Source organism: Myotis brandtii, unplaced genomic scaffold, assembly GCF_000412655.1.
Source record: "Myotis brandtii unplaced genomic scaffold, ASM41265v1 scaffold1029, whole genome shotgun sequence".
NCBI classification, from domain to species: Eukaryota; Metazoa; Chordata; class Mammalia; order Chiroptera; family Vespertilionidae; genus Myotis; species Myotis brandtii.
Window position 1 is genome coordinate 50,410 of NW_005353453.1, and position 9,970 is coordinate 60,379.

At 41.7% G+C, this 9,970-nt stretch overlaps 1 long non-coding RNA gene and 2 pseudogenes across 1 annotated transcript; all 3 read left to right on the forward strand.

Annotated features, from left to right (window-relative positions):
• Positions 1-4,880, forward strand: part of LOC102245746 — a 9,360-nt pseudogene extending 4,480 nt beyond the window's left edge.
• The window catches only part of LOC106725346, a 45,789-nt pseudogene that overhangs the window by 20,500 nt on the left and 15,319 nt on the right, over positions 1-9,970 (forward strand).
• Positions 5,461-6,949, forward strand: LOC106725349. Its single transcript, XR_001361219.1, has 2 exons — positions 5,461-6,032; positions 6,092-6,949. It is a non-coding gene; the product is annotated as an uncharacterized LOC106725349 (long non-coding RNA).

A 9,970-nucleotide genomic window follows, 5' to 3' on the forward strand; every position in this document is an offset into this window, starting at 1 on the left:
GGCTTGCACATTTTTATATCTTTTTTTAAAATATACCTTTTAGGTATTCCGTTCTTTTGTCTTGTCTCTCTTTTATTTATGTTTGTTCTAATATTTATGGTTTCTTTCCTCTGAAACCTTTGGTTTTCTTTCCTGTTGTGTTTCTAGTTTCCTGAGGTGCCATGTTAGGTTCTTTGAGATCTTTTGTGACAATGTAGTCATTTATCTCTATAAAATTTCTCCTTAGAATTACATTTTCTTTTTTAAAATACATTTTACTGATTTTTTACACGGAGGAAGGGAGAGAGAGGGATAGAGAGAAACATAGATGATAGAGAAACATCGATTCAGCTGCCTCCTGCACACTCCCTACTGGGGATGTGCCGGCCACCACGGTACATGTCCTTGACCGATTTTGAACCTGGGACCCTTAAGTTCTCAAGCCAACGCTCTATCCACTAAACCAAACCAGTTAGGGCTACATTTTCTGAATGTTATACATAAGCTTTGGTAGGTTGTCTTGTTATTTACTTTGCCTCTAGACTTTTTGAGATCTCTTTTGTTTTTGGCTACCTTGAAATTCTTATGTCTTTCTTTATTATTTCTTTTACTTAGAGAGGAAGGGAAATGGGGACAGAGAAATGAGGGAGAAACATCAAGCCATCTGCACAGTTGAAAACCGGCTATGGAACCCACATTCTGATATGTGCCCTAACTGGGAATTGAACCCTAGACCAGCCATGGGTAAACTACGGCCCGTGGGCCGGATCCGGCCCGTTTGAAATGAATAAAACTAAAAAAAAAAAGACCGTACCCTTTTATGTAATGTTGTTTACTTTGAATTTATATTAGTTCACACAAACACTCCATCCATGCTTTTGTTCCGGCCCTCCGGTCCAGTTTAAGAACCCATTGTGGCCCTCGAGTCAAAAAGTTTGCCCACCCCTGCCCTAGACCCTTCAATACACAGGACGCTGCTCCAAACAACTGAGTCACACTGGCCAGGGCATTGTGTGGTTTTTTGAAACAAAAATTTCTGGGTTTTTGGAGAACAGGCCACTAGAATCAATGGGAAGAAAAGCACAGTGGCTGATAGTGGTATCCCTAATCCGTTATTTTATTTATTTATTTACAATATATTTTTATTGATTTCAGACAGCAAGAAAGAGGGAGAGGGAGAAACATCAGTGATGAGAGAGAATCATTAATTACCTGCCTCCTGCATGCCGCCCAGCTGGGAACGATCCCGCAACCAGGTCATGCACCCTTAACCTGAATCGAACCTGGGACCCTTCAGTCCACAAGTGGATGCTCTATCCACTGAGCCCAACTGGCTAGGGCTGACCCTCTTTTTAAAAAAATACATTTTTATTAATTTCTGAGAGGAAGCGGGACAGAGAGAGAGAGAGAGAAAAACATTAATGATGAGAAAGTGTCCCTGATCAACTCCCTCCTGCATGTCCCCTACTGGGTTCTGAACCCACAACAAACTGGGCATGTGCCCTTGAGTGGAATGGAACTTTGGACCTTTCAGTCCCCAGGCTAACACTTTATCCACTGAGAAAACCAACTAGGGCCGACCCTTGCTTCCTTTATTTACTTATTTATTTATTTCCTTAGTTAGTTAGTTATTAACCCTTTTTTTTTGCAATATATTTTATTGATTTTTACAGAGAGGAAGGGAGAGGGATAGAGAGTTAGAAACATCGATGAGAGAGAAACATCGATCAGCTGCCTCCTGCACACCCCGCACTGGGGATGTGCCCGCAACCAAGGTACATGCCCTTGACCGGAATCAAACCCGGGACCTTTCAGTCCGCAGGCCGATGCTCTATCCACTGAGCCAAACCAGTCAGGGCTAACCCTTTTTTTTGACCTTGGGTATCTTCAAATGTGTTTGCTCACCCAGTTTCCTGTCATCCTTTCTATGCAGTTGTCCTTATTTGGTATTCTGTATTACTGTGTGTCTTCATGGTACTCTTATTCCCATTTCCTGTGGGATTTTTTTTCATGGATAGCTGTCTGCTTACTCTGGGAAGGGGAAAGACTATCTCTGATTCTGCCATCTTGCTGATATCGTTCTCATAGGTCTTTTCCCTGTGATCTCATTTGTGGTTTGTTGTTGTACCACAATGCTGACCATACCTCGTTTTAGGTTTTCTTTTAAGATTTGCATCATTTTTCCCATGCTCAACTTGGGTTTAAGAGGTAAAATCTTTGTTGATCACAGGAGAAACATGGCTTTATCAATGACAGGGTAGACCCAGAGGCAGTCTTGCCTTGGTGAAGGGATTTGTGGGCAGTTTTCACGCCTGGGCTTTGTTACATTCATAACTAGGAAGCGATTTTGTTCAACAACAAAAATGTTTTGTTACCATTGCCCACTCCTCACCCAATTCTAATTCTTCTTGCTTAATGTTGACACTTTGCCTATGACTCAATTTTAATAGTGATCATTCTACTGGGACTCCCAGCCCATGGATAACCTGAACCTCTCTAAACTTTGCCCCTCTACCTCTATCACACATCTCGGCTTTACTGCACTCCAGTGTTGTTGCATGCCTGCAGAGCCTTAGAGCGCACACGTATTATATTGACACTGAACATCACATACTTTACTATGATTGATATTTTATGGGTTTGAGCACATTGAAATTATTTAACACAGACTCATATCGCCAGCATGAAAGGTCCTAAAGGAAGCCAGTTGTGGAGTACTAACGAGCAGACCCTGCCTCTCTTCTTCTTATCCCAGCCTATGCTTCTGTCCTCCCTTGGTGAGATTTTCCTCATCCAGTGACCTTTTGGGCCATGTTATATATAACAGCCATTTCCTGAGAGGCTGACTTACTTGTCTTGAAAATCATTGTATGGAATCATGTCCAGTTGTGACATAACAATTGAGGTGAAGATATTCTGTTATTATCAGGTCAACATGCACTTCACTTAGGTTTCTTTTCTTTAGGTTGCTGCTGTGGAGCAGAGAATGTGGAGGCAAGGACTGAACAGAAGGTTTCTGTAAGATTGTCACAGGCAAGGAATCCCAAGGTAGCCTTGTCTTCCCAGAAGAGCCACCCTTGTGAGAGTTGTGGGCTAGTCTTGGGAAACATTTTCCACATGATGGAGGGGCAGAGAACACAACACGGACAGATACTGTTGAGGTGTGGAACGTGTGCAAAACGATTTTATTTCCATGGAAAATTTCACCAGCAGCATGGGAAAGAGAAGTCTTTCACTAGAGGTGTGGACAGGATCTCACTTGCAAACAGCTGCAATTTCAATGTGTCCCAGAATGGTTTCACATGCGGGCAGGGTGAGCAGGGTGTCCTATTTGGGCCAGGACATCTCCACCTAAAGGCTACTCAGACCAGGGACAGTCCAACTGCAATTTTGGCATGTGGGATGACATTTCAACGGAGAAAAAATTATTACAGTACAAAAGAATGTAAGAGAGACATTAGTTGCACCCACACGTTTATTCAGGAAAAAGGTGTCCGTCTTGGAAGTCGGTGTTTTGTGTCCTCTGAATGTGGAAAATATGTTACCAAATTTTCTAGCTTTCATTGTCAACAAAGTGGTCACACTCGAGAAAAGCCTTATCAGTGCAGTGAATGTGGAAAATCTTTTGCACGGTTCAATGCCCTTCGTGATCATCATAGAGTTCATACAGGAGAAAAGCCTTTTCAGTGTATTGAATGTGGAAAATCTTTTGCACGGTTCAATACCCTTCGTGATCATCAGAAAGTTCACACTGGAGAAAAGCCTTATCAATGCAGTGAATGTGGAAAATCTTTTGCATGGAGCAGTGCCCTTCGTTCTCATCAGAGAGTTCACACTGGAGAAAAGCCTTATCAATGCAGTGAATGTGGAAAATATTTTGCACGGAGCGATACGCTTCGTTATCATCAGAGAGTTCATACAGGTGAAAAGCCTTATAAATGCAGTGAATGTGGAAAATCTTTTACCCAGAGCACTACCCTTCGTGTTCATCAGAGAGTTCATAGAGGAGAAAAGTCTTATAAATGCAGTGAATGTGGGAAATCTTTTACCACTAAAACCATCCTTCAAACACATCAGAGAGTTCATAACGGGGAAAAGCCTTATAAATGCAGTGAATGTGGAAAATCTTTTACCCAGAGCACTCCCCTTCGTTTTCATCAAAGAGTTCATACTGGAGAAAAGCCTTATAAATGCACTGAATGTGGAAAATCTTATAAACGTAGCAGTGGTCTCCAGTATCATAAGAGAGGTCACACTGGAGAAAAGCATTATCAATGCAGTGAATGTGGAAAATCTTTTCCCTCTAAGACCAGCTTTTATCAACATCAGAGAGTTCATATGGGAGAAAAACCTTATAAATGGAGTGAATGTGGGAAATCTTTTACCACTAGCAGTGACCTTCGTTATTGTCAGCGACTTCATTCAGGAGAAAAGCGTTATCAATGCAGTGAATGTGGGAAATCTTTTACTGCTAAGAACATTCTTCATCAACATCAGAGAGTTCATACAGGAGAAAAGCCTTATAAATGCCCTGAATGTGGGAAATCTTATAAAGGTAGAAGTGGTCTCCATTATCATCAGAGAGTTCACAATGGATAAAGCTATTATGAGTGCAATTATTGTGAGGTATCTCTCAGCCAAATTTCTAAATTCGCTCTCCGCATAAGAGTACAAATGGGAGAAATTTCTTAGATGTGTAGGAAATGTCGTTTCTTAGTGAGGCCTTAACAATAGTACAACAAAATTTGTGAATCCTCATTTTTCTGAATTGTATCTCATATATTTAATCACCTATATTATGTTAAGTTCCCATAAGTGTTTTTGCTATTGTGTTTGTGTGTTTTTATGTTGGAACACTATGTAATTATGTTGCACGTTCTAATATACAGGATGTCCTGCCAGATCTATGTCTCTGCATATTTCTGTTGCTGAAGGTATTTCATCTGAACCACCTATAGGGTCTCTACCAACGGCGTCATTCACCGTCCTCATGTGCCCAGGGAAGCTAAGTCTGTTGTCTAATTTGTTGAAGAAAATGAGGAATACCTGAGCCCTTTGTTCTTTCTTGTTTCCCTGTCATGAGTTGCCACATAGGACTGATTTCGCCACATAGGACTGATTTCCGTTGGCCCCCATAAACATGTTGCGGAGGTGTTGTAAATGTTTCCCTCCACGTCCCGCGTGGTTCAGAGTTCAGGATCTGGAAGAGGACTCGCACACAAATGAAAGAGAAAAGACAAGAGATAATTTGGGAATATTGGGGGGCCAGGTGGGTAAGTCCAACTCAAGAGGAAGGACTTCCACCGGTGCTCAGGCAGCACCGACCTTTTATAGTCAGAGGTAAACAAGGCAGAGGTTACCATAGTTATACAGTTCTTGTGAGTTTCACCTGTTTTGACCATAGTTACACTTCCTGCACTTCCCTCAGCCCATTACTTCCCAGGTGAGATCTGGGGAGTGTTATAAGGTCAAGCCTAATTATGCTAAGAGGACTGAGCCCTCTAAGCTGAGACTTGTTTGTGACTTTGCCAGCAAGTAGTCCAAGGCTCAACCCTCTATCGGTTCCCCACACAGAGGGACTGCCATTTTCAGAAACACTTTCCCTAGATGCCAGTGATGAATTTATTGAGTGCCTGAGTCATCAGTGGAAGAACTGCCAGTCTCTGTTGTTTGGTTTGTAAAATAATGAAGGCTTTTTCCTAAGAAATGTTGGGTGTTCTATTAACTTTATAGGTTAGTTTATAAGGAGATCTGGGCTTTCCAAGCATGATGAGTTGAAAAACTTTTTTGGGTTGTCAACCATTTTTGCCCTTGGGGCAACAGTATGGTGCAGAAATTAGCTCAGCAGTTGTTGTCAAATTTACACTGCTGCCCATATTTTCCTAAGAAACACGGTGGACACTCTAGTTCTCATGTGAAGATGGATGATTTGAGACACAGAGATCACTCCAAAGAGGGGGTAGCTGTGACAACCTCAAGTATGTCTGGGAGCATGAATTTTTTTTCTTGTTTGCAAGGGATGCCAATACATGTGAAGGGAATATCTTGCCCAGGTTTTGCAGTTTTTCTTGTCAAGGGATGCCAATACATGTGAAGGGAATATCTTGCCCAGGTTTTGCAGAGGGCCATATGCCCTAATGCCTACAATTTCATGGGTGATGGTCACTGGTTTGAGGACCATAGCAGTGAGGGGGAACCCTTTCACTTCAGGAAAACTGACCTAATTGTTGTTGGACGAGACTGCAGCCCATTAGATGGAATGGTCCTCATCTAACTGTGCATCCAGGAATTATTTGGGGGAAAAGACTACAGGAGCTCTGTGGACACAGATCGTAGGGACCCCAGGTATGTTTATCTTCTGTGGAGCAGTCATTGTCATTGATTATAATCAAGATGTTTTGTGGCTCTTTTGTCTTCTCAAATGTTCCCATCAGAGCCATTGGTGCTCAGGCAGCAAAACAATGATGGAGACAAAGGCTGTCTTGACTCAAAGTATGTGGCTTTGTGGGTTTGGGTGAAAGTTCTTCATCGTTTGTTACATTTTCTGTACTGACATGAGACTCACCCAGAGGGTATGTGAATGTGGAATGAATATAGAATTGTGAAACCTGTGCTTCAAAAATAGGTGACCATACATTTGTTTTTATCTTGAACCATTTTTAACAGCTGTAATGAGTAAGTTACATGTGTTAAGTATAGTGTTTCATAAACCTTGACATGTGCCAGAAACTGAAACCATCATTATAGTCATAATGCTGACTATATGTTTCACTGTGTATTTGCTTCATGTCCTATTTTAACCTGTCCCTGTTCTTCACAGCTTTCCTAGTTTCCATGGATTTACATCCCATTTTCATAGAAAACTATTTTTTTAAGTATTTTTCTGCTTTAATTTTTTTTTCATAAATACTTGGAGATTTTTTCAAGTTATATTAGTACCTCAAGGTTTTTTCTAATAGATATTCTTTTTTTTTAAAAAAGATATTTTATTGTGGAAACTTTACAGAATGCTCGGTGTGAGGTGGAGGATCGGGACATTGGGAGGATAAGGACACATTTGTAAAATCTTATTCAATAAAGGGAAAAAATTAAAACAAAAAAAACACCTGTTGGTTGAAATTTTAACCCTGATAGTATGGCTTGTGTCTTAAATAATAAGGAAAATCAGACTACTCCCATTCCAGAGAGGCCTTAAACTATGCCCCAGACAGAGTTGTCAGTGCTGACACCCAGACAGTTGCCAGGCCTTGAGATATGGTCTCATGGCCCCTTCCCAGCACGCCTTTCTTCTTTCTCAGAAGGCCCGGAAGTCTCATTCCAAATTTGGGAGACAAAGGACTGGAAAAAGTATAAATAAAGAGAGTTTCCTCCATATTGGGGGGCCCAGAATTTGAAAGACCCATTTTTCTCTGGGCCTCCACAGAATAATAAAATGTAACTTCTGTAGTCGGCACTGCAGTTCAGCCTCTGCTTTGGCAGGGTGCTGTAACTGTAGTTGCTGGCCAACTTAATTAAGGCTCCTAAATCTTCATCTGAGTCCCTGGTGGTTGTCTCCGCGGGTCACCCAATTACAGAGAGGAAGGGAAATGGGTAGTGAGTTAGAAACATCGCTCAATCCATCAGCTGCCTCCTGCACCCCCCCTATTGGGGATGTGCCCACAACCAAGGTACATGCCCTTGACCAGAATCAAACCTTGGACCCTTCGGTCCACAGAACAGGACTGTATCCACTGAGCCAAACCAGTTCAGGCTCTGAGAGGTTTTCTTATCATTGATATATCGTCATCAGTTTGTCCATTTTAATAAATATTTGGTTATTTCTAACAGAACTGGTACAAACATTTCTGTATAATTCCTCGTATGTATATAAGTGTTATTTACCTTTGTCAAAAATACAGTGCATAATCTGGGTTTTTGAGTAGATGAATGTTTAAATTTACTGAGATGAGCAAATTGTGATCTCAATGGAATATACCACCGGGGCCATTGTAGCTCAGTGCTTGGCCATCATCTTATGGAGCACAGGGTTGTGGATTTGATTGCCAGTGGGGATATGTGCCTGGCTTGTGGGCTAGATCCACAGAAGTGGGTGTGCAGGAGGTGGCTGGCCCATATGGCACTCTTCCATCAATGTTTCTCTCCCTCTTCCTTCTCTCTAAAAAATAAACTATTCTTTAAAAATAGAAAATAAACTTTAACTGATTGTAATTTTTTACATTTTTTTTCAGCAGTGTGTTAGGGATTCACATTCTCCACATCCTAGAGCATAATTTGTTCGGTCAATCCTAATTTATTTAAACTTTTTTGGGGGGAGGTTTATTGTGCTGCCTCACTGTTGGATTGTATTTTTCCTAGGGATTTGTGGTGAGCATTTTCTCAGAAGTGTATTTGCTGAGTCTGTATCTTTGTTAAAACATCATATGTTCTGCCTAATGTGCTATGAGTTTTGGCAATTTTCTTTAACAATAGGATTGTGGAACAACAGAGATGGATGTTGGAATTTCACTCATTTTGTGCCTTTTTTACTTGGGGAAATAAACATTTTTTTGTATTAGAATAATATGTTTTAATATTTTTTACTTAAAAAATTTAATTGTCCTAGTTAGTTTGGCTCAGTGAATAGAGCATCAGCCTTTGGACTGAAAGGTCCAGGGTGAGCTTCTAGTCAAGATCAGCTGCCCAGGTTGCAGGCTCAATCCCCAGTGTGGGGACTGCAGGAGGCAGCCAATCAATCAATCATTCTCTCTCATCATTAATGTTTCTCTCTCTCTACTTCTCCCTTCCTCTCTGAAATCAATAAAAATATATTTTAAAATATTTTAATTTATTTTACTAAATTGATAAGTATATTTAATTGATTTTTAAAATATTTTTAATGATTTCATAGACCAAGGGAGGTGGAGAGAGAGAGAGAAAAAAAAAACAATGATAGCCAGTCAAGGGGACTCAGTCTACCTATGAATCAGGAGGTCAGTTCCTTTGCCCCTCAGAGCACATGCGTGGACCCCTGCTAGATCCCCAGGTGGGGCTTCCTGGAGGCAGCTTATCACTGATTCTCTCTCATCATTGATGTTTCTATCTTTCTGTCCCTTTCCCTTCCTCTGTGAAATCGATAAAATATTAAAGAAAATTGAGTCCCTTATCTTAAAAAAGAAAAGAAACATCAATGATGCGAGGGAAGCATTGATCGCTGCTTCCTCCACACCCTACTGGGAATGGAGCCTGCAATCCGGGCATGTGCTCTGACTGGAACTCTAACCAAGGAACTGTTTGTGCACGGGTGGAAGCTCAAGCACTGACCCATGCCAGCTGGGTGAGTCATTACTTTTTAAATGCTATGCCCTGTGCAATGAACATTTTTAATTTTAACCTGCACCACTAACATTCTCCATTGCTTTCAGAACACAAGTCATCTGATCCTGCACTAAGCCCTTGCTTTGTCCTCTTCTGCATTTTCCTTGTCTCCTGTCATGGGGGTTCTTGGATTGGAACAGTTCTCTCAGGAAGGCCAGAGGACATCTGGGTGGCAGGCTGTGTTAGAGTCCCAAAGCCTATACAGCAAATTGTGATCCTGTACAGTAAATAGAAGGGCAGTGATCAGACTCCCTATGCCCTGGATCAGGCTTCCTAGATTTGAATTTCAGATTCTCTATTATCACTGGAACTTACAGTGACATAACCCCTTCTGCTGGTCTAAGTCAGTTTCCTCCTGTGAAAAACAAGTATGAGGTATGTCCCCATGCCGGAGCTATTGGAGAAGGTCCAGTGGAAAGGTGTCCACTTGTGTAACGCAGCTGTGCCTGCAGCCTGCCTTGGCTCCAGCAACTCCAGCCACTCCCTGCAGAGACATTCCCAGGGAGGCACTCCTCACTCCCCCGATGCCCGCCAGCACCTTTGTCTTTGGGTGTATTTTAGTGAGAAATGGGACCTATAAGGAGCCACTGACTCTGCTGCAGGGAGGCAGGTGCTGTGGGCACTCAGGTCTCATTGT